Genomic DNA, 23,847 nt, shown 5'->3' on the forward strand with positions numbered 1-23,847 from the left:
TGTTTGGCAGGCCGCGGCTGGATTTGAACCCACCAGCTCCAGTGTATGTGGCTGGCGCCGTAGCCACTTGAGCTATAGGTGTCGAGCCTGTATATTGATCTTATTATATCTTGCATCCTTCTAGTATTTTCTACATAGAAAAATCATGTCTACATGATAAGAAGTAATAAAGTTTTACTTCTTTCTCTCCAATCTTATTTCTTTTTCTTGTATAGAAGCAGGCTAGGACCTTTAATAATGTTGAAAAGACATGGTGAGAGTGGCATTCTTATTGCTGATCTCAGGAGGAAAGCAGCCAATCTTTCACCATTAAATATAACTTTTTTTTTTTGAGACAGTTTCACTTATTAACCCTCGGTAGAGTGCTGTGCTGTCACAGCTCACAACAAACTCCAAATCATTGGGCTTAGGTGTTTCTCTTGCCTTAGCCTCCTAGTAGCTGGGATTACAGACTTTCACCATGATGCCCAACTATTTTTTTGTTGCAGTTTAGCCGGGGCTGGGTTTGAATCCACCACCCTAGGTATATGGGGCCAGCGCCCTACTCACTTAGCCACAGGCGCCGCCCTAAATGTAACATTTTTTCATGTCACGGCATCTGCTCTCTGGACAGGTAGGGAGGAGCACTGGGCAACTATTCTGGGGCGGGCTTTGGGCCCATTGGTCTTTCAGGTGTTGTAGGGGAAATGCAGCCAGCCAGGGCCTGAGGCGCCTGGTGCTGGGTTCAGGAGACTGATGAAGCCAGGTTATTGGAAGGAAGACTGAGAGGAGGGCTCCAGACACAGGGGTTGGGGAGTGAATGTAGTGGTCAGTGGTTGCAGGGGTCTCACCTCTTCCCCACTGTGGTCTAGGACAAATGGCCAACTGGCACACTGGACCTGATGAAGTACCAGGACCAGTAATTGAGGAATCCTATTCTAAAATCTTAGCATTCAGGTATCCATCATGGTGTTGGGTCCTGAACAGAAGATGTCAGATGTTGATACTTCAGGAGACCATGGGGACTGTGCCAGTCTTGGTGCCCTTAACCCTGCCTACCATAACTCTTCTCTTCCACAGTACACAGAGCACTCACAAGAGCACTCTGCCATCTACTTTAAGGAGAAGATCGCCATTCCTGAGGAGAACTCTTGTTCTAGGTTTCGTAAACTCTGGGCTTTCACGGGATGGGCTTTCTCTTGAACATTGCTTATTGGGATCCAGGAAACATTGTTTATGATTTGCAGTCTTGAGCAGTGGCTGGATTGAAGTTGCTCTGGGTCCTTCTGTTGGTCACAATCACAGGGCTGCTACTTCAGAGGCTTGCAGCTAGACTGGAGTGGTCACTGGGCTGCATCTTGCTAAAGTGTGCCACCATTGGTATGCCAGGGTCCCAAGAATGATCTCATGGCTGGTGGTGGAGATGGCTGTTGACTCAGATTTGCAAGAATTCATTGGCACTGCCATTGCCATCAATATTCTGTCTGTAGGAAGGGTTCCTCTGTGTGGTGAAGTTCTCATCACCATTGCAGATACCTTTGTATTTCACTTTTTAGACAAATATGGCTTATGAAAGCTAGAATTTTTTTTTTTGCTTTCTCATCACTGTTATGGCCCTCACATGTGGATATGAATAATTTACAGTGAAACCCAGCTGAAGCTAGTTACTCAAAGGCATACTCATATTCATGCCATCCTGTTTAGGCTGTTGCACACAGATCAAGCAGGCTGTGGCATCATGGGAGCTGTCATCATGCCACACAACATACACCTGCATTCTGCTTTAGTCAAGTCTAGATAGGTATACCGGGACAATAACCAGGAAGTTCAAGAAGCCAATGAGTACTTTTTCATTGAATCCTGCATTGTTCTCTTTGCTTCCTTCATCTTCAAAGTCTTTTTTGTCTCAGTTTTTGCGAAAGCAGTTTTTGAGAAAACCAATGAGTAGGTGGTTGAAGTCTTAAAAACAGCAGCAGTCCCCATGCTGGCCTCTTTCCTAATTATAACTCAGCACTGGCTGTGAACATTTACAAAGAGGGTGTTGTGCTGGGATGTTACTTTGGGCCTCTTGCACTGTACATCTGGGCAGTGGGATCCTGGCTGCAGGACAGAGCTCCACCAAGATAGAAACCTGTTTTGGCCAGTTTGTCGTGGAGGGATTCCTAAACTTAAATGGTCATGCTTTGCCCATCCTCACCCTGCTTGTTGCTGTCTTCCAAGATAGCATCTAACGGGGATGAATGATTTCCTGAATGTTCTACAGTGCTTACATCTTCCCTTTGCTTCCATATCTATCCTCACATTTGCAAGCTTGATACTGGTAATGAGTGATTTTGCCAATGGAATAGACCAGAGGATGGCAGGCAGGGTATTAATCTTTATTGTCTGTTCTATCAACATGTATTTTGTAGTGGTTTATGTCCAGGACCTATGACATGTTGCATGGTTCATGGTGGCTGCAGTGGTCAGTGTGGCTTATCTGGGCCTTGTGTTATACTTGGGTTGGCAATGTTTGATAGCACTGGGCATGTCTTCCTGGACTGTTGGCATTTGGTTAGCATCTCTAAAGTCCTGATGACCAAAGAAACCACTAGTGGCTATACTAAGTAAATGCTGGATTAGTCTTTCTGTTTTCTGCATATAGCCATCATAGCAGTATGTTTCCATGGTTTACTATGTAAACATAGCCAAGATTATGTACTGATGCACAGACTGCATTTAAGACTCAACTGTTGGTTGGGGAAGAGTTTGCTTCATATATGTTTGAAAGATAGAATTATTTCTCTCTCCTTGACCTGCTATCATTGGAACTAGATTAGATAGGATTTTTGGAAAATTGCCATTTGCTACTATCATTCTAACACTAAATTCTTAAGTAGCTGCCTAAGGACTAGCTAGTTGTTTCATCCTATTGAGAGATAATCCTCTATGTATGCTTCTTAGCCAGTCTATATGTTTAAAATTTGTTTTGGAAAGTGCAATACATTTTTATTTATTTTATTTTATTTTTTGTAGAGAAAGACAGAGTTTCACTTTATTGCCCTCAGTAGAGTGCTGTGGTGTCACACAGCTCACAGCAAACTCCATCTCCTGGGTTTAGATAATTCTCTTGCCTCAGCCTCCCAAGTATCTGGGACTACAGGTGCCTGCCACAACACCCAGCTATTTTTTTTGTTGCAATTTGGCCAGTGCAGGGTTTGAACCCACCACCCTCGGTATATGGGACTGACACCCTACTTGCTGAGCCACAGGAAAGTACAATACATTTTTCACACATAAATGACAGAATGAGTTTAAATTTTTGTTGATCAAATTGAATGGATTTCAAAATGCAGAGAAATTATTTTTTAAGCATATACTTTCGGTTATTTTAATTATATAAAAAACTCATCTAGGGTGGTCATCAAGATGAAATATAAAATTAAGAGACATCTACCTCTATCAGGCTTAGAGTTTTTTTGTTTTGTTTTGTTTTTGCCTTATTTCCACTTTAAAATTTCTCAATAAAAGCTAAAAGACATGAGAAAACAAAGAAGGTGAAAAATGGACAACTAGCAAGACTTACCTACAGGTGGTGGTTACTAATTACCTTTTGAAGATTTTCCTCAGAGATGAAAGCTTATCAGAGTTTTCTTGGGAGTCCTGATTTTAATAAACTTCATGTTAGTATAGAGCTGTCCTGGTAATATTTACTCTTGAGCACATATAGTTGTAAAACCTTCACTTTTCTCCTCCAGGATGGTAGGTGATAGAAAAAGATAGTAACATTTATGAACCAACATTCTCATAAGATTTTGGGGCTGGTGAGAAAAGACTCGAAGGAGGAAGAAGAGGCATCTGTTGTATTCCTAAAAGCCACATCTCACTGGAATTCACTATGTTCTGATGTACTGCTCTGCCTCATGTCCTGGATGACTTGTAAGGCTGCTCTTTCCCTCAGCAAGTCAGTAGGTGTCACTGTGGTTGCAAAGTTCTCTCAGCAAGCTTGAACTGGGCTTCCTTGCTATAGCTGTTTCCTCAAAGGGAAAAGCTTTTGAGACCAGCTGGTGGAGCTCTGGAGTTAGAGGAAATCAGTGTCTTCATCATGAAGGGGCTGTTCTTTAGCCACTTCTAACATTTTTTTTTTTTTTTTTTTCAGTTTTGATGACTGACAACCTTTAATTTGTGATTGCCCTGGACTGTCCCTAGGGAGGCCACCAACCAAGCTCCAGCAGACCCACTTTGCAGCACTGGTTCACTGCCAGGCCTGGGTGGCCCCTTAAGATGTGGTCCAGAGCGCTACACTTCTAGGGGTCAGGGAGTGAGAGCTTTAGAATCTGCGGGGCTTCTGGATCCAGCCAAAGGGGCCCTGGAATGAGATAGACCTGGATTTGATCCTGGCCCTGCTGCTTCCTGGCTTGAGGACCTTGGGCAAGGACTTTCCTTCTCCAGATCTTTTTTTTTTTTTTTTTTGTAGAGACAGAGTGTCACTGTACCGCCCTCGGGTAGAGTGCCGTGGCGTCACACGGCTCACAGCAACCTCTAACTCTTGGGCTTACGTGATTCTCTTGCCTCAGCCTCCCGAGCAGCTGGGACTACAGGCGCCCGCCACAATGCCCGGCTATTTTTTTGTTGCAGTTTGGCTGGGGCTGGGTTTGAACCCGCCACCCTCGGCATATGGGGCTGGCGCCCTACTCACTGAGCCACAGGCGCCTCCCCCAGATCTTGATTCCTCATTTGCAAAATGAGAATCATTCATCATCATCATCATCATCATAATCAGGTTTAAGAAGATTAAATAAGGCTCAGTGCCTGTAGCACACTGGTTATGGTGCTGGCCACATACACCGAGGCTGGCGGGTTCGAATCTGGCCTGGGCCAGCTAAAACAAGGACAACTGCAACAAAAAATAGCTGGGTGTTGTGGCGGGCGCCTGTAGTCCCAGCTGCTTAGGAGGCTGAGACAAAAGAATCTCTTAAACCCAAAAGTTGGAGGCTGCTGTGAGCTGTGATGCCGCATCATTCTACTGAGGGTGGGAGGGTGACAGTGAGACTCTGTCCAAAAAAATAGATGAAATGACATAATAGCTGTAGCATGCCCAGCACATATTTAGTGTTCAATAACTGCTAGCTTGTGCGCACTCTCTCTTCCCCGCCTTGCTAGCTAACTTGCTAGCCAAGTTCTGCTGTAGAAGTCTCCCTCTTCTTGGCTCCTATTTTCCGGGTGGGACCCCTGAAGTTCTGATAGCCTGAGCCTCTGCTGCACCCACAGGAGTCTAGGCCTGAGGGCCTACAGGGCTCCCACTTCTGACATTTTTACATGGGAAGCCTGAGACTGTGTGATTATCTGCTGGACATAAATAATCAAAAAGTGTTTTATGGCCATTGACTTGAAGAACAGTAATGGGAATGGCACTGAAGGACTTCTCATTTTTGGAGCTTTTCTTCTGGAGTTCTGATTGATTGATTTTGTCTGTTTATCAGAGCTCCGAGCATCATTATTACTGATATTTTGCACACAGTCAAAAGTGAAGACTTATCTTTTATAAGGCATTAAGGGTATACTACTGTGTTTTACTGACTAAACTTTTTTCTTAGCCCACCAAGTAATAGAGTACAGAATCATGAATGACAATTCCCCTAACTTCCCCTCTCCCTCTACCACCATCATTGCCCAGACTGGTTGTAAAGGTACTGTGTGAAGATAATTGGGGCCTGGCTGCAGTAGGTGAAGGCCAAATTGACAGAAAACATTCTTCATAAATAGAATAGTAACATTTCCCTTTGTTCCAATCTGAGTGGTTCCGATCAGTCTCAGATTCACAAACATTTATGAGTAAATGTAAAAGCTGCTAATGTTCTTTTAAAAGTTATATTTATAGGCTTGGTGCCCGTAGCACAGAGGTTATGGTGCCACCCGCATACACCAAGGCTGGCAAGTTTGAACCCAACCCGGGCCAGCTAGACAACAATGACAACTGCAACAAAAAATAGCCTGGTGTTGGGGTGGCGCCTGTGGCTCAAAGGGGTAGGGCACTGGCCCCATATGCTGGAGGTGGCAGGTTCAAACCTAGCCCCGGCCAAAAACTGCAAAAAATAAATAAATAAAATAAAATAGCCGGGTGTTGTGGCAGGCGCCTGTAGTCCCAGCTGCTTGAGAGGCTGAGACAAGAGAATCACTTAAGACCAAGAGTTTGAGGTTGCTGTGAGCTGTGACGCCACAGCACTCTACCGAGGGCAACATAGTAAGACTCTGTCTCAAAAAAAAAAGTTATATTTATGATTTGCAATGATAGAAAACTTCTTCCCAGTTAAGTAGCACTTTATAGTACTATGTGTACAGTATTTTACACTGTTTAAAATATTGCCATACCTTATTTCATTTGGTCCTCACAGAGGGAAAGTGTATTTCAACCAGTATGCTGGGTGCAACAGACACGTGTAGAAATTTAAGTACTCTATTGCCGGCACATATGGTGTGTTTTGGCAGTGTGTTTGTGTAGAATGCGTAAGGATATACAATTATACTTTATTTAAATTGGTCCTTGTTCTCTTTAAATGCGACATGAAATAACCCTGTCGCTATGGTATATTGGAAATTAAGAGGGAGGAGGGGAAGAGCTACAGATTGGCTCTTGTGAGGTTCAGCTAGTGCTATAAGGAGTGATTACATGTGAACTTTAGTAACCATTAACAATATATAAATTTAAAAAATTTCTCTTTCCATAAAAAAAGAAAATGTAATGGGTTTTTCATAGGTGTTCTATCAGGTTGAGTAAGTTTCTTTTTATTTCTATTTTATTCCTATTTTGTTGACTTTTTTTTTTTTTTGTAGAGACAGAATCTCACTTTATCGCCCTCGGTAGAATGCCATGGCATCACACAGTTCACAGCAACCTCCAACTCTTGGGCTTAGGCGATTCTCTTGCCTCAGCCTCCTGAGTGGCTGGGACTACAGGCACCCGCCACAACTTCCAGCTATTTTTTGTTGCAGTTTGGCCGGGGCCAGGTTTGAACCTGCCACCCTTGGTATATGGGGCCGGTGACCTACTTACTGAGCCACAGGCGCCACCTTTTGTTGACTTTTTTTAATTATGAAAGAGTATCAAATGGAACTTCTTTGTCTGTTGAGATTATCATGTGGTTTTATCAAAATATACTTCATATTTATGCTAACTTAATTTCAATGAGATATAGAAATATTCCTCTCTCTGGGTCTATTTCCTTTTCTTCTGTTTTGTATGATTATTTTATGTATTTATTAGGTAAAATTAAGCCAGTATTTAGTCCAGGGCTAATTATTCCCCACTATGGATAAAAGACCATTCCAAATACTCAATACTGGGCAAATAATTGTGTTTCCCAAGCTGGCTGGTGAAAGCAGGCATCATTCCCAGCCTGTGTATCACTAGGTACTATTCCCTGTATTCCTTTTGGATTATTCTTGACCTGTCCTTGGGTAGTTTCCTCACATGTGTACAGTGATGAGCTGAAGGCTTGAGGGAAACCCTTTGCACATTCCGCTGTTTTTTCTTTCTTTCTTTTTTTTTTATTATTAAATCATAGCTATGTACGTTAATGCGATCATGGGGCACCATACACTGGTTTTATAGACCGTTTGACACATTTTCATCACACTGGTTAACATAGCCTTCCTGGCATTTTCTTAGTTATTGTGTTAAGACATTTACATTCTACATTTACTAAGTTTCACATATACCCTTGTAAGATGCACCTCAGGTGTAATCCCACCAATCACCCTCCCTCTGCCCACCTCCCACCTCCCTCCCCTCCCTTTCCCCCTGTCCCCTATTCTTAGGTTATAACTGGGTTATAGCTTTCATGTGAAAGCCATAAATTAGTTTCATAGTGGGACTGAGTACATTGGATAATTTTTCTTCCATTCTTGAGATACTTTACTAAGAAGAATATGTTCCAGCTCCATCCATGTAAACATGAAAGAGGTAAAGTCTCCATCTTTCGTTAAGGCTGCATAATATTCCATGGTGTACATATACCACAATTTATTAATCCATTCGTGGATCGATGGGCACTTGGGCTTTTTCCATGACTTAGCAATTATGAATTGAGCTGCAATAAACATTTTGGTACAAATATCTTTGTTATGATGTGATTTTTGGTCTTCTGGGTATATGCCTAGTAGAGGAATTAAAGGATTGAATGGCAGATCTATTTTTAGATCTCTGAGTGTTCTCCAAACATCTTTACAAAAGGGATGTATTAATTTGCATTCCCACCAGCAGTGTAGAAGTGTTCCCTTTTCTCCACATCCATGCCAACATCTCTGGTCTTGGGATTTTGTGATATAGGCTAGTCTTACTGGAGTTAGATGATATCTCAAAGTAGTTTTGATTTGCATTTCTCTGATGATTAAAGATGAACATTTTTTCATATGTCTGTAGGCCTTGCGCCTGTCTTCTTCAGAGAAGTTTCTCTTCAAGTCTCTTGCCCAGCCTGTGATGGGATCACTTGTTCTTTTCTTGCTTATACGTTTGAGTTCTCTGTGGATTCTGGTTTTTAAACCTTTGTCAGAGACATAACCTGCAAATATGTTCTCCCATTCTGATGGCTGTTTGCTTGCTTTGCTTACTGTGTTCTTGGCTGTGCAGAAGCTTTTTAGTTTGATCAGGTCCCAGTAGTGTATTTTTGAAGCTGCTTCAATTGCCCGGGGGGGTCCTCTTCATAAAATACTCGCCCAGACCAATTTCTTCAAGGGTTTTCCCTGCACTCTCTTCTAGTATTTTTATAGTTTCATGTCTTAAGTTTAAATCTTTAATCCAGTGAGAGTCTATCTTACTTAATGGTGAAAGGTGTGGGTCCAGTTTCAGTCTTCTACAGGTTGCCAGCCAGTTCACCCAGCACCATTTGTTAAATAGGGAATCTTTTCCCCACTGAATGTTTTTAATTGGCTTGTCGAAGATCAAATAACGGTAAGTAGCTGGATTCATCTCTTGGTTCTCTATTCTGTTCCAGACATCTACTTCTCTGTTTTTGTGCCAGTACCATGCTGTTTTGATCACTATCGATTTGTAGTGTAGTCTGAGGTCTGGTAGCATGATTCCTCCTGCTTTGTTTTTATTTCTGAGTAATGTCTTGGTTATTCAAGGTTTTTTCTGATTCCATATAAAACGAAGTATTTTTTTTTTCAAGATCTTTAAAGTATGACAGTGGAGCTTTAATAGGGATTGCATTAAAATTGTATATTGCTTTGGGTAGTATGGACATTTTAACAATGTTGATTCTTCCCAGCCATGAGCATGGTATGTTTTTCCATTTGTTAACATTTTCAGCTATTTCTTTTTTTTTTTTTTTTTTTGTAGAGACAGAGTCTTACTTTATGGCCCTCGGTAGAGTGCCATGGCATCACACAGCTCACAGCAACCTCCAACTCCTGGGCTTAAGCGATTCTCTTGCCTCAGCCTCCCGAGTAGCTGGGACTACAGGCGCCCGCCACAACGCCCAACTATTTTTTGGTTGCAGTTCAGCCGGGGCCGGGTTTGAACCCGCCACCCTCGGTATATGGGGCCGGCGCCTTACCGACTGAGCCACAGGCGCCGCCCCATTTTCAGCTATTTCTTTTCTTAGAGTTTCATAGTTCTCTTTATAGAGATCTTTCACGTCCTTTGTTAGATAAACTCCCAAATATTTCATCTTCTTTGGCATTACTGTGAATGGAATAGAGTCCTTAACTGTTTTTTCAGCTTGACTATTGTTGGTATATATAAAGGCTATGATTTATGAATGTTGATTTTGTAACCTGAGGTGCTGCTGTATTCCTTGATCACTTCTAAGAGTTTTGTAGTAGAATCCCTGGTGTTTTCCAGATATACAATTATGTCATCTGCGAGAAACAAAAGTTTTATCTCTTCTGACCCTATATGGATACCCTTGATGGCCTTTTCTTCCCTAATTGTGGTGGCTAAAACTTCCATTACAATGTTAAAGAGCAGTGGAGACAATGGATAGCCTTGTCTGGTTCCTGATCTAAGTGGAAATGATTTTTTTTTTTTTTTTTTTGCAGTTTTTTGTCTGGGGCTGGGTTTGAACCCATCACCTCCGGCATATGGGGCTGGTGCCCTACTCCGTTGAGCCACAGACACCACCTGGAAATGATTTCAATTTAACTCCATTCAATATGATATTGGCTGTGCGTTTGCTGTAGATGGCCTCTATCAGTTTAAGAAATGTCCCGTCTATACCAATTTTCTTAAGTGTTCTGATCATGAAGGGATGCTGTATATTATCAAAAGCTTTTTCTGCATCAATTGAGAGAATCATATGGTCTTTGTTTTTTAATTTGTTTATGTGCTGAATTATGCTTATAGATTTACGTATATTGAACCAGCCTTGAGACCCTGGGATAAAACCAACTTGGTCATGATGCATAATTTGTTTGATGTGTTGCTGGATTCTGTTTGTTAGGATCGTGTTGAATATTTTTGCATCTATATTCATTAGTAATATTGGTCTATAATTTTCTTTTCTTGTTGGGTCTTTTCCTGGTTTGGGGATCAGGGTGATGTTTGCTTTCCGCTGCTTTTTCTGTTCAGCCGTCTTCCCTGTATACCATTCCCTTGCATATTTGGGCTGTCCTGGCCTTCCCAGTTCACAACTCTGTTCCCTCAACTTAGTGAGACTGCTGGGCTGTTTTAGTGCTTCTCCTCATTCTGTGTCCTGAAAACCCACTAGGAATGCCGGGGTCCCACCCTGGGGGCGGGCAGGGTCCTTCAAGACCTATGGAGTTGGCAGGATCGACTGATAAAAAATAAAGTTAGAAGCCACAAGAGACACAGAGACAGGACACATAGAGTAGAGTTTTCAAAGGTAGGAACACAGGAGACTACCACTAGCTTGTGGGGTTCACAGTGTAGCCCCAAGTATTTTTTCCACCCAGCTTTTATCAAAGGCGGTTTGTTCATTTAGCTCAGAGGGTAAGCTGAGGAAGGGAACAAAAACATTAACAATTTAAGGGTCTGAGCAGCCTTGAGAAATCCAAAACCTGAGCCTTGTATGAGGGCAGCCTCCTGTCTGCGATCACACACACAGATTCCTTGGGGGGAGGGTTAATCCCACTAGTTCACTGTGGATTAAAATGCCACTGGTGTCAGTCTTCTCTGAAGAATCAGTGGGACAGAATTTTCCTCTGATCTCCAGCCAAAGGCATCTTCTTCAGTTGATTAAGGGGTATAAGCTCTCTTACCCTTATTTTAGGGCTTGAGCTGTTCCCTTCATCTCTGCCCTGGCCAAATACAAATCTCCACAATGGGCATTTGCTTTGACTGTTGACTGGAGGGAGATGACCTGGTTAATCTTTCTACTCCCACTTTGCATGAAGCTTCCTCTGCAGCCATTGTCTTTTCAGAGTGTTCACAGACCCAGCAGCAGTGTTTGCAAGCTGTATCCCCTACAGGCCAGGTTTCTAGGAAAAGTAGGAAACTGCTCAGATAAGAAATTTAGTGGGTGGTTTAAAAGTGAACTAATTAAAAATTTTTTTTCTGCCTTTCTCGGCTCATTTCTCTGTTTTTCCCTTTTTCTGGGGGGTGTTTTCCCTTGCTAAGAATAGGGTCTTTGGTCCCCATTCTGCCTGCATCTGAAGGAAGCTAGACAATTGCAGGTCTTACTTCTTTTGTTTCCCCTCTCACAAGGATCACGAACTTTGTACAGCCTGTTGTATGATGCCTGAATACCATTAACATTATTTCATATATTTACCTGAATTTGTAGTTATTATAGACTGAGTCATACCCCCCTAAAATTACACACAGTTATTATAGACTGAGTCATACCCCCTAAATTTATATAATAAATTCCTAACCTCCAATGTGACTGTATTTGGAGAAGGGGCCTTTAAAGAGCCCCAAGGTTAGTTGAGGTCATAGGGTGGGGCCCTGATCCTGTATAACTGATGTCCATATAAGAAGAGGTGGAGGTGCCAGGGATATGCATGCTTAGTGGAAAGGTCATGTGAGGACAGAAGGAAAGTGGTGACCTGCAAATGAAGGAGTGAGGCCTCAGGAGAAACTAAATCCTCTGACATCTTGCTCTTGGACTTCTAACCTTGAGAACTGTGAGGAAATAAATTTTTGAAGTTCGATCTACCCAGTGTGTGTTGTTTTGTTATGGAAGGTTTAACAGATTAATATAGTGGTCCAAAGCAAAGTCCATGCACTAAGTTTTTAACTCAGATTTTAAAATTTTAACTCCTAAAAACTATGTTTGCTACAGCTGGATCACTTTCAGTTCCCTATGTTCTTCACACATCTTCAAGTATGTCCTTTTTTTCCTTTAAGCATTATTATTTGGGTTGTGTATTCTATGCTTCATAATTCCAATACCGAAGTTTTATGAGCTTCTTTTTGCTGTTGTTTCTTCTGGTTCTTAATCATATTATCTTTTTATTTCCACTTGTTCTGACACATTTCTTCTTCTGAGTTGCCCTCTTTCCTGTGTACGTATTTATGTAAATTCTTTCACACATAGGTTAAATATAAATTTCTCTAGAAAATTTTGGTTTCTTCTCCCACTGCAGGAGAATCATAACTAAAATCATGGCTTTACTATTGTGACTCACAATAGAAAAGGAAGTTTAGACAACAAATCTACAAGAGTGCTGGCTGATAGTTATAGATTTCCAGAAAGTTGTTTGCTCCTTTTTTTTTTTTTTTTGCTGGCTCAAAGGCAAATTTCCTTAGAATACTCTTGTATTGGGGGATAAAATACCTTGTTTGTTTGTTTCACCCTTTTAGGATTTGAATCTTTGGTTTCCCAGATATTCTGGGGAGTAGAGGAGTATCTCCTATCATATTTCCTATATGAAGAAGCGCTGGACATCATCTTCTGTCTATTATAACTTGTGAGCTCTAAGAAAGGAGCTTTTTAGCCTGGGAAAAATCAAACTTTTTTCCTTCATGCCTGTCATCCTACCACTCTTGGGAGGCTGAGGCAGGAGGATCCCTTGAGCTCAGGAGTTTCAGACCAGAGCAAGAGCAAGACCCCTGTCTCTACTAAAAATAGAAAAAAAAAATTAGCTAGGCATTGTGGTAGGCACCTGTAATCCCAGTTGAGGCAAGAGGATTGCTCAAGGCAAGAGGATTGCTTGAGGCCAGGAGTTTGAGGTTGCTGTGAGCTAGGCTGATGACATGGCACTCTAGCCTGGAATAATAAGTAAGACTCTGTCTCAAAAAAAAAAGCTTTCTCCAGATTTGTCAAATGAACACAGGATAAAAGCAACGTTTTGTTTGGATTCCTGCCCACATTTATATTTTGGCCTCAACAATTGTTCTCTTGCTTGTTCTTCTCAGTTTTTGGATGCCGTGTGTGTGTGTGTGTGTGTGTGTATGTGTGTGTGTGTGTGTATGTAAAGTTCACTAAAGCCTTGAACTCCTGGGCTCAAGCAATCCTTCTGCCTCAGCTTCTCAAGTATCTGGGATTACAGGCACATACAACCATGCCTAGCTAATGTTTTAAATTTTTGCAGAGATGGGTCTTGCTATGTTGCTTAAGCAGGCCTTGAACTCTTGGCCTCAAGTGATCCTCCCATATTGGCCTTCCAAAATGGTGGGATTACAAGTGTGAGCCACTAAGCCTGGCTGATGCTTTTCGTATTTTGCCTATTATTTTTAGTTATTTTCAGTGGAAGAAACAACCTTAAAATCTAGCCCACCTGGGCGGCGCCTGTGGCTCAGTCGGTAGGGCGCTGGCCCCATATACCGAGGGTGGCGGGTTCAAACCCGGCCCCGGCCAAACTGCAACCAAAAAAAAAATAGCTGGGCATTGTGGCAGGCGCCTGTAGTCCCAGCTGCTTGGGAGGCTGAGGCAAGAGAATCGCTTAAGCCCAGGAGTTGGAGGTTGCTGTGAGCTGTGTGAGGCCACGGCACTCTACCGAGGGCCATAAAGTGAGACTCTGTCTCTACAAAAAAAAAGAAAAAAAATCTAGCCCACCACATTACTGGAAATGGAATCCCCATAGTCAATAATTCCTATTCATTAATTCCTTTTACTTACCTGATACCAGGGTAGATGCTAGAATACAAATCCATTTGGCACAATGCGAATCAAAGTGTGGTTTTTGAGCCAGTGTTGGTCTCTGAACTGTCTGGTACCAGCCCTAAATTAGATTCATACAAAAATCAGGCTTGTCTACCTGATTTTATTTCAGACTAATAACAGCTAAGCAAAAGATGAGCATTTATATCATGCCCTTGGGTCTGCTTAAAACAGTTTGATTATCAGCTATTCATACACCAGACTTTGAATAACATGGTGACAAAACTAGGACTTTTTTTTTTTTTTACTTTTGTGGGTGCTACAGACTGAATGTTTATGCACCACTGCCCCTTCCCAAATTCATGTTCAAAATTAATCTCCATTGTGATGGTATTTAGAGGTGGGGCCTTTAGGAGGTGATCAGGTCATAGTGTGGAACCCCAGTGAATGGAATTACTACCCATACGAAAAAGACCCTTAGCCCTTTGCCAGGAGAGGCCACTTTAAGAAAACAGCAATCTGTGAAACAGGAATTAGGCCAGCACCACACACCAAATCAGCCAACGTCTTGATGTTGGACTTCCCAGCCTCCAGAACTATGAGAAAAAAAAGAAATTTCTGTTGTTTATAAGCCATTCGGGTTATGGTATTCTGTTATAGCAGCCTGATGGAGTTAAACAGTGTGAGGTCACATAAGAACTGTTAACTACTGTAGGTACTCTACCCAGAAAATATGTGCATGTGCAAAGAAATAGTGATACAGGGTGACAATAAAGTTGGTGTAACACTATTTTAAACTGCAGGCCGGGCACGGTGGCTCACACCTATAATCCTAGCATTATGAGAGGCTGAGGCGGGTGGATAGCTTGAGCTCATGAGTTCAAGACCAGCCTGCACAAAAAGTGAGACCTCATCTCTACTAAAACAATAGAAAAAACCGAGGCAAGAGGATTGCTTGAGCCCAAGAGTTGGAGGTTTCTGTGAGCTATGACACCATGGCACTCTACCCAGGGTGACAGCTTGAGACTCTGTCTCAAAATGATAAATAAATAAATAAATAAATTGCGCACGACTTTGCTACCACCTGTGTAAAATTTTAGTGTATACATGAAACCTATGAAGTCTTAGTGATCTGAACTTTTTAATTCTAATAGGAGAGAAGTGTTTTTTTTTTTGTTTTTTGTTTGTTTTCATTGAAGAGACAATCTGTTGCCCAGATTGGAGTGAATGGTGCTCAAGAGATCTTCCTGCCTCAGCTTCCTGAGTAACTATAACTATAAGCACATGTTAATTTTTTTTTTTTTTTTTGTAGAGACAGAGTCTCACTTTATTGCCTTCAGTAGAGTGCCATGATGTCACAGGACTCACAGCAACCTCTAGCTCTTGCGCTTCAGCGATTCTCCTGCCTCAGCCTGTGCAGAGATGGTATCTTGCCATGTTACCCAGCTAATCTCAAACTCTAGGCCTAAAATGATCCTCCTGCTTTGGCCTTTCAGAGTGCTGGGAGTGATCCTTTTTAAAAGATAAGCTCTAGCCAGGTGTTGTGACGGGCGCCTATAGTCCTAGCTACTCGGAAGGCTGAGGCAAGAGAATCGCTTAAGTCCAGGAGTTGGAGGTTGCTGTGAGCTGTGTGAGGCCACGGCACTCTACCAAGGGCCATAAAGTGAGACCCTGTCTCTACAAAAAAAAAAAAAAAAAAAAGATCTATAATCTGCTGAGAACTGTCTTATAATTCCCATTTCATTCAGAGCAAAGTTAAAACCTTTCTAGTAGCTTCAGGCCTATGTGATCTGCCCATATCTCTGATCTCTTCTCAGTGAGTCTCTGCTGAAGCCATCTCAGCCGCCTCAACTCTTCCCAGAGCACAGACACCTTCTTATCCTAGGGTATTTGCACTGGGGGTTCCTCTGCCTCAAAAGAACCTGCCCCAGGCATCCTCATGGATGATTCCTCATGGCCTTCATCTTTCCTCAAAGTTCACCTTCCCATTGAGACCTATGCTGACTATCCTAATGAAACAGCCACCCTTCCCTGTCTCCACACACCTACACTCTGAATCACCTTTTCTACCGCACTCACCACCTTTTAAGATAAACAGTATTTACTTAATCTGTTTATAGTACATAGTCTTCCCACTAGAATATATACGTCTCAAAGACAACAGTTTTTATTTATTTATTTATTTATTTATTTTTTGCAGTTTTTGGCCGGGGCTGTGTTTAAACTGGCCACCTCTGGCATATGGGGCCGGTGCCCTACCCCTTTGAGCCACGGGCGACACCCTTTTTTTCTGTTTTTTGCCTGTTTTTAGTTTCTAGACGTAAAAATAGCATGTCCTATAGCCAGCACTCACAAATACTGGCTAAATGAATGATCAGTGTGGAGCACTTCTCTATCATGAGAGTATCTTTTTTTTTTTTTTTTGTAGAGATAGAGTCTCACTTCATTGCCCTCAGTAGAGTGCCGTGGCATCACACAGCTCACAGCAACCTCCAATTCCTGGCCTTAGGCGATTCTCCTGCCTCAGCCTCCTGAGTAGCTGGGACTACAGGCGCCCACCACAACACCCAGCTATTTTTTCGTTGCACTTTGGCCGGGGCTGGGTTTGAACCCGACACCCTCGGTATATGGGGCCGGTGCCCTACTCACTGAGCCACAGATGCCGCCCCATGAGAGTATCTTTATTAATGCAGCCAAATGCTGTTTTGTAGCAGCTATAGCAATCAACAACTTGCACTGACATTGATGCAGCCTGTACTTTTTTCTCAAGTGCTCCTTTACTCCCCTTTATATACAAAACCCTCTTATGTGCCACAGCTTGACATTATATTTCTCTTTTTAGAAAAAATAGCCCTAGGTTTGTGGACCCTATTATCCAACCAAAATTAGACTCTGCTTTATAAATCCATGAGTTTGGACTGGAACGAGCCAGCACTAAGATATCTGGAGCTAAGTGCCGGGGTGGAGGGAGGGAGGCGCAGAGAAGATTAAAAATTTAACAGAAATTTACCTAAGATAAGAAACTCTGAAATTACTCTTTAATTCTAAAATCTGGTTCCTTTAGAAAGAAGAGAAAAGATGGAAAGAATGATCCAGGAAACATCCCTGGAAGATAAGAGCTGGATAGGTCTGAAAATTTCTCTTGATACCACAGAGACTCCATTGTGCAGGGGCCACCCTGGGCCTTGGAAAAATGACAAAAAGAGATGGGGGAATACCCAGAGGAGAAAGAGACCATAACTTGGACAAGAACAGACAGAGTCCTCTATCAAAACAAACATAAAATAAATAAACACTTATAATATGAGGGCTGAGGGCTGGATGCAGGCCTGAATCTAGGATGACCTGGCCACACAAAGCCTTTGCCCATGGTCCTGGAGACAAGACAATACCTGGGCAAGATTCAAGTCCATATGATCACAGTTCCTTATGGGATAAGGCTGTACTGAAGGAACAAAGTCAAAGATAACTCAGCCAAGAAGTGACCACATCAAAGCCCAGAAGGAACCGAACACTGATTGGGCACAGGCCTCTTCTGTACTGGGCTCTTCACAGCCTTCTCCTGTCTCCACCTGCAAAAAATTCAGGACAGCAAAAGTGGATTCTGGAAGGTTCTTAGGTCTTTTCGTTTGTTTCCTTTCCTATTTTTAAGAATCTTCCTTTTGGGCGGCGCTTGTGACTCAAAGGAGTAGGGTGCTGGCCCCGTATGCTGGAGGTGGCAGGTTCAAACCCAGCCACAGCCAAAAAACTGCAAAAAGAAAAAAAAAAAAGAAGAATCTTCCTCTCCTTTATTTAACCCCTCAATCCCACATTTTAGGAATAATTTAAAAAACTAAGTTGAGGGCGGCACCTGTGGCTTAAGGAGTAGGGCACTGGCCCCATATACCAGAGGTGGTGGGTTCAAACCCAGCCCCGGCCAAAAAAACAAAAACAAAAAAAAAACTAAGTTGATATCCAGATTCATAGAAAGTAAGAAGTTGCTCAGTGCAACATGGAGTTAAGACAGGAATGGAGATGTCCCGCCCCACTTCTGCTGGAACAAAGACATTACTCAGGGGAGGAAGGGAATAAAGGTCAATGTGAGGAAGGGTCTTGGTGGTTGGGGTGACCTTGTCCCCCACATCCTCACATCCTAATAGGAATGCACACACATTCAGATGTCTGGTTCAGAAGGAATCACAGGGCCAGGTACAGTGGCTCATGCCTATAATCCTAGCACTCTGGGAGGCTGAGATGGGTGGATTGACTGAGCTCACCGGCTCAAGACCAGCCTGAGCAAAAGTGAGACCCCCATTTCTAAAAAGAAAAAAATAGCTGGGCATTGTGGCGGGTGCCTGTAGTCCCAGCTATTCAGGAGGCTGAGGTAGGAGAATTGCTTGAGCCCAAGAGTTTGAGGTTGCTGTCAGCTATGATGCCATGGCACTCTAATCAAGGGTGATAAAGTGAGACACACTCAGTCTCAAAAAAAAAAAGAAAGTGAAAGAAAGAACAATCACAGTTCTTAAATTCAGAATTTGGGGCTAAGAACAAATCTTGCATCCCTCATTTCCATACCAAGCAGATGTTTCACACTATAGAACAAGTTAATCATGAACAAAGTCAGACCAGTCACTGTAAATGGTAACTCTCTGAGCATCCCACCACATGCTCACAATGTCCAAATGCAGGGAACCCCCATAGCCCAGCTGTGTCCCATCTACCCCTCTCCCACTTCAGGGCCCCTAGGCTCTCACCTTTACAAGCTATGACAGATGCATCTGAGCCCTGGTCATTATCGTTGCCTGGGGTAGAACAAAACAGGACCCGTCAGAGACTGCAGGAGATGCAGCTATAGGAGGAATTATGGGATGGGTGACCTACCCCTGGGTTCCTGTCTACATGATCCCAAAGGTCTCGGGGACCAGCCCCTTGACCCTAAGTTACTGGCAGCCTGAGTGTGACCCTTGCCTTTTTCACCTCTGGGAAGAACAAGTCCAGTGAGAAGCGAGGGAGGATTTGGGGCCATGAGGAATTGGATAGTTTTGGACCCTGGGATTTCTAAAACAGACTGCAGACTCAGGACAGAGTTCAGACACAAAAAAAGGAAAGGAGACATGTTGGGGCTGGACCAACTGTCCTCTTAAAGATCTGTGCTCAGCAGGGCCCTTCCCCTCTGTAACTGCTATGGACACATTACTATACATTGCTGCAAACTTTATAAACAGTACACACATAGGCTACAATAAATTTATTAAAATTTGTCTTTAATAAATTTAGTATATAATTTTTAATATTTTAAATTTTTGATTCTTTTTTTAACTTACCCTAAAACACAAATCAATAGTATAGTTGTACAAAAATATTTTTCTTTATATCTTTGTTATATAAGCGTTTCCCTATTTTAAACTTTTTTTGTTAAAAACTAAGACCCAGGGCTGCGCCTGTGGCTCAGTGAGTAGGGCGCCGGCCCCATATGCCGAGGGTGGCGGGTTCAAACCCAGCCCCGGCCAAACTGCAACTAAAAAATAGCCAGGCGTTGTGGTGGGCGCCTGTAGTCCCAGCTACTCGGGAGGCTGAGGCAAGAGAATCATGTAAGCCCAAGAGTTAGAGGTTGCTGTGAGCCGTGTGACGCCATGGCCCTCTACCGAGGGCGGTACAGTGAAACTCTGTCTCTACAAAAAAAAAACAACAAAAAACTAAGACCCAAACATATGTTAGCCAAAGCCTACACAGAGTCAGGTTCATCAGTATCACTGTCTTCCACCTCCACATTTTGTCTTCAATGTGAAAGGTCTTCAGAGACAGTAACATACCTGGAGCTGTTAACTCCTATGGTAACACTGACTTCTGAAATACCTCCTGAAAAGTCTGCCTGAAGCTGTTTTATGGTTAACTTTCCTTTTGGCGGGTGTGGTGGCTCACGCCTGTAATCCTAGCGCTTTGGGAGGCTGAGGCAGGTGGGTGGCCTGAGCTCATGAGTTTGAGACCAACCTGAGCCATGGTGAGACCTTGGCTCTATAAAAATAGCTGGGTGTTGTGGCGGGCACCTGTAGTCCCAGCTACTTGGAGGCTGGGGCAAGAGAATCACTTAAGCCAAAGAGTTTGAGGTTGCTGTGAGCTGTCATGCCACGGTATTCTATGGAGGGTGACATAGTAAGACTGTCTCAAAAAAAAAAAAAATTTTTTTTTTTTTTTTTTTTTTTGGCCAGGGCTGGGTTTGAACCCGCAACCTCCGGCATATGGGATCGGTGCCCTACTCCTTGAGCCACAGGCACCGCCTGTTTTTTTTTTTTTTTTGGTGGGTGGCACCTGTGGCTCAAGGAGTAGGGCGCCAGCCCCATATACCAGAGGTGGTGGGTTCAAACCCAGCCCTGGCCAAAAACTGCAAAAAAAAATAAATAAATAATTTTTTTTTTCGGGTGGCGCCTGTGGCTCAAGGAGTAGGGCACCAGCCCCATATGCTGGAGGTGGTGGGTTCAAACCCAGCCCCAGCCAAAAACCGCAAAAAAAAAAAAAAATTTTTTTCCAGCACAGAATTCTATGCAAAGTCAAAATGTAAGTGCTAATGCATTCTAATGAAATTTTAATTTTTTTATGATAACTTTTTTTAATTTTTGAGACAGTCTCACTGTATCACCCTCAGTAGAGTGCTGTAGCATCACAGCTCACAGCAATCTCAAACTCTTGGGCTTAAGCGATTCTCTTGCTTTAGCCTCCCAAGTAGCTGGGACTACAGGTACCTGCCACAATGCCCGGCTGTTTTTTAGGGATGGGGTCTCACTCTTGCTCAGGCTGGTCTTGAAATGGTGAGCTCAGGCATTCCACCTGCCCTGGCCTCCCAATGCTGGGATTACGGGCATGAGACACTGTGCCCAACCTAATGACATTTTTAGATATTTAAGATTTTTATATTTTTCTTGCCATCTTCCCTTCCTCAGGATACTAGTAGGAAACAAAATGATAGAGAAAAACAAAAAGAGAAACATATAGGATCCAGATAACTGGGCAGCCAGCACCAAGAGAGAGGCAAAGTTCTGTCCAGAATGAAGAGTTTGAGAAGTCAGCCCTGTCCCAGCTGTGCAGGCACCAGTCTCCATGTGGCACTATGGGTCTGTGACACAGGTGGCAGGTGTCTTCAAAAAGACCAAAGCTGGGGCTCAGTGCCTGTAGCTTGGTGGTTAGGGCGCCGGTCACATACACTGGGGCTGGTGGGTTCGAACCCAGCCTAGGCCTGCTAAACAATGACAACTGCAACAAAAAAATAGCTGGGAGTTGTGGCAGGCACCTGTAGTCCCAGGTACATGGGAGGCCGAAGCAAGAGAATTGCTTAAGCCCATGAGATTGAGGTTGCTGTGAGCTGTTTCACCATGACACTCAACTGAGGGTGACATAGTAAGACTGTCTAAAAAAAAAAAAAAAAGACCAAAGTTGATAGAATCCAGATATGCCTGAATATATTCATGGAGATTTAGATCCTTGAGGAGAGTTTGAGAGTGCTTTCATGATGAATACTATAGATATTAAGCAAATAAGGAAGACATTTATTCACTCCAATAATATTAAAAAATGGATTCAGTAACAGAAAAGTAATCATCATCTACTAGATGTCATTTCTCCATTTACAGTGTCATCACTTTACACTGAAAGTTATAAAACAAGTGTATCAGGAGGATAGGTGTGTGTGAAAGAAGGTTAATCCACTAAACATTATATATAAAACTGAAATACAAAGAAGCAGCCCTATAAATATGCTATTTAGAGGCACAGAAGTAACAATTAGAGAATCAGGTAAAAGAAGTAAAATAAGTTGCTTCTGAGGTTCAGGGAACAGGGTCCATGGAAGATTGGGGATGTCTGTGTTCATAAGAAGGCTTATAGAATTATTCAACTTTTTGTATTAATGAATATGAATATATACATATGTTCATCTGATAAAAATAAGATAACATGGTAGGAAAGAGAATGGACTGAGGAATTGTTCTATAAGGAGTATCATAGAGACAGGATGGTAGTTGGAGGGAGGCAGGGGATCAAGTGGTCAATGGTGGATTATCTTTTCTCTGTTGCCTAGAGAGGAGAGCAATGGTTGTATCATAGTTCATTGCAACCTTGAACTCCTGGGCTCAAGCAATCATCCCACCTTGCCTTCCCAAGTAGCTGGAACTACAGATGCACCACCATACCTGGCTAATTTAAAAAAACATTTCTTGCAGAGACAGGTCTTGTTATACTGCCCAGGCTGTTCTCAAACTGCTGGCCTCAAGTGAGTCTCCCTTCTCTCCTCCCCAAAGTGCTGAGATTCTAGGTGTGAACCATCATGCCCAGCCTCTTTTTTGATTTGTTGAGTTTAGTGATGTTTGTTTTAATGGGCAATATTACAGCACGTTTGCATGCTGAGATGAAAATCCAGTAGAGTGGGAAGCCATTGATAAGGGAAGAGAGGGGCTGATCTTGTGCCCCATTGCAATGGTGGCCTTAGATAGAATCGGGAACCACCATCATCACTGCTGGGAAGGCAGAGGAGACAGGTGCAGATGTGGGGGTTGTGGAAGGATGATGATGCATTTTTTACTTGTGCCCTTCTTTCTGTCTGAATGAAGAAATAAACTCATTGTCTAAGAGTGAGGTGTGGGGAAGGATGGGGGGAGGTGTGAGGAGGGAGGAGAAAGCAAGAACTAGCCCTCTTAGGAGGTGAGAGACTTAACTGATTTGGGAAATGGCATCTGAAGAGAGGAGAGAGAAAAAGAGATATATTAATCCAGCCCTTGGTCAGCAGCAGGAGGATAAACAATAGACTAAAGGCAGCGGTTCTTAACCTGCGGGTTGCCACCCATAGGAACTGTATTAAAGGGTTGCAGCATTAGGAAAGTTGAGAACCACTGCTATAAGGAATTCAACAAAGTATCTCTGGTGGGATAATTATGGGTTATTTTTAATTTGCCAGTGATAATTTTTAGCATTTTATGTTTGTACTGCGTATCATACACGTGTGTGTGTATATATATATGTATATCATACATATACATTATAATAGAAAAAGAGCCATGTTTGACATTTTAAAAGGGAAGACAGATGGGTATAAAGTCAGGAGCTCCAGGCCAAGAGGACACAGATTAGAGCCTCCATGTCTGGGTTCTGGGCCATTGAATTTATAGAGTCTTTTCTCCATTTCTCAGGACTAAGAAGCCTTTCTTTTGGGGGGCGTGGTCATTTGTTACTATCTTGTCAGATTTTTGATACTTTTAAGAAGATGTTTCTCTTTTACATAGCATTTTTAGCTATTTTTAGTGAGACAATTTTTCCATATTGATCTGTCTCACCTCTTCCACAAATGACAATTCTAAGGTAAGATAGTTAATGAAAAGATCATTAGGCTCGGCACCTGTGGCTCAAGTGGCTAAGGTGCCAGCCACATACACCTGAGCTGTCACGTTTGAATCCAGCCCAGGCCTGCCAAACAACAATGACGGCTGTAACCAACAAATAGCTGGGCGTGTGGAAGGTGCCTGTAGTCCCAGCTACTTGGGAGGCGGAGGCAGGAGAATCCCTTGAGAATCACTTGTGATGCCACAGCACTCTACCCAGGGTGACAGCTTGAGGCTCTGTCTCAGAAAAAAAAAAAAAAAGAAAGAAAGAAAAGATCATTAATCCTAGAACAGAAGATCAGAATCTGAGTCTTGACTCATAATCTGGTTACTGAAAGGGGGGTGGCGGTGTACCCAGGGATGAGGTTCAGGCAAAGTTTAATGAAAGGGAACTGAGACCCTCCTGGGCAAAGGTGGCAGCTGCACCAAGAGTTGGTTGGGGGCTTGTTTTTAAACTGGGCACAGGGGGAGAAAATTCCACAGGTTACTGGGAGGTTTCAGTGGGCTAAGATCTTTGCAGCAGAACTCATGGGGCAGTG

General features: G+C 42.8%; 1 pseudogene; it reads left to right on the forward strand.

Moving 5' to 3' along the window:
- Window positions 1-939: 939 nt before the first annotated feature.
- LOC128594485 (natural resistance-associated macrophage protein 2-like) lies at window positions 940-2,589 on the forward strand (annotated as a pseudogene).
- Window positions 2,590-23,847: the final 21,258 nt, after the last annotated feature.

The sequence above is a fragment of the Nycticebus coucang genome, chromosome 9 (genome assembly GCF_027406575.1).
Source record: "Nycticebus coucang isolate mNycCou1 chromosome 9, mNycCou1.pri, whole genome shotgun sequence".
Lineage (NCBI taxonomy): Eukaryota > Metazoa > Chordata > Mammalia > Primates > Lorisidae > Nycticebus > Nycticebus coucang.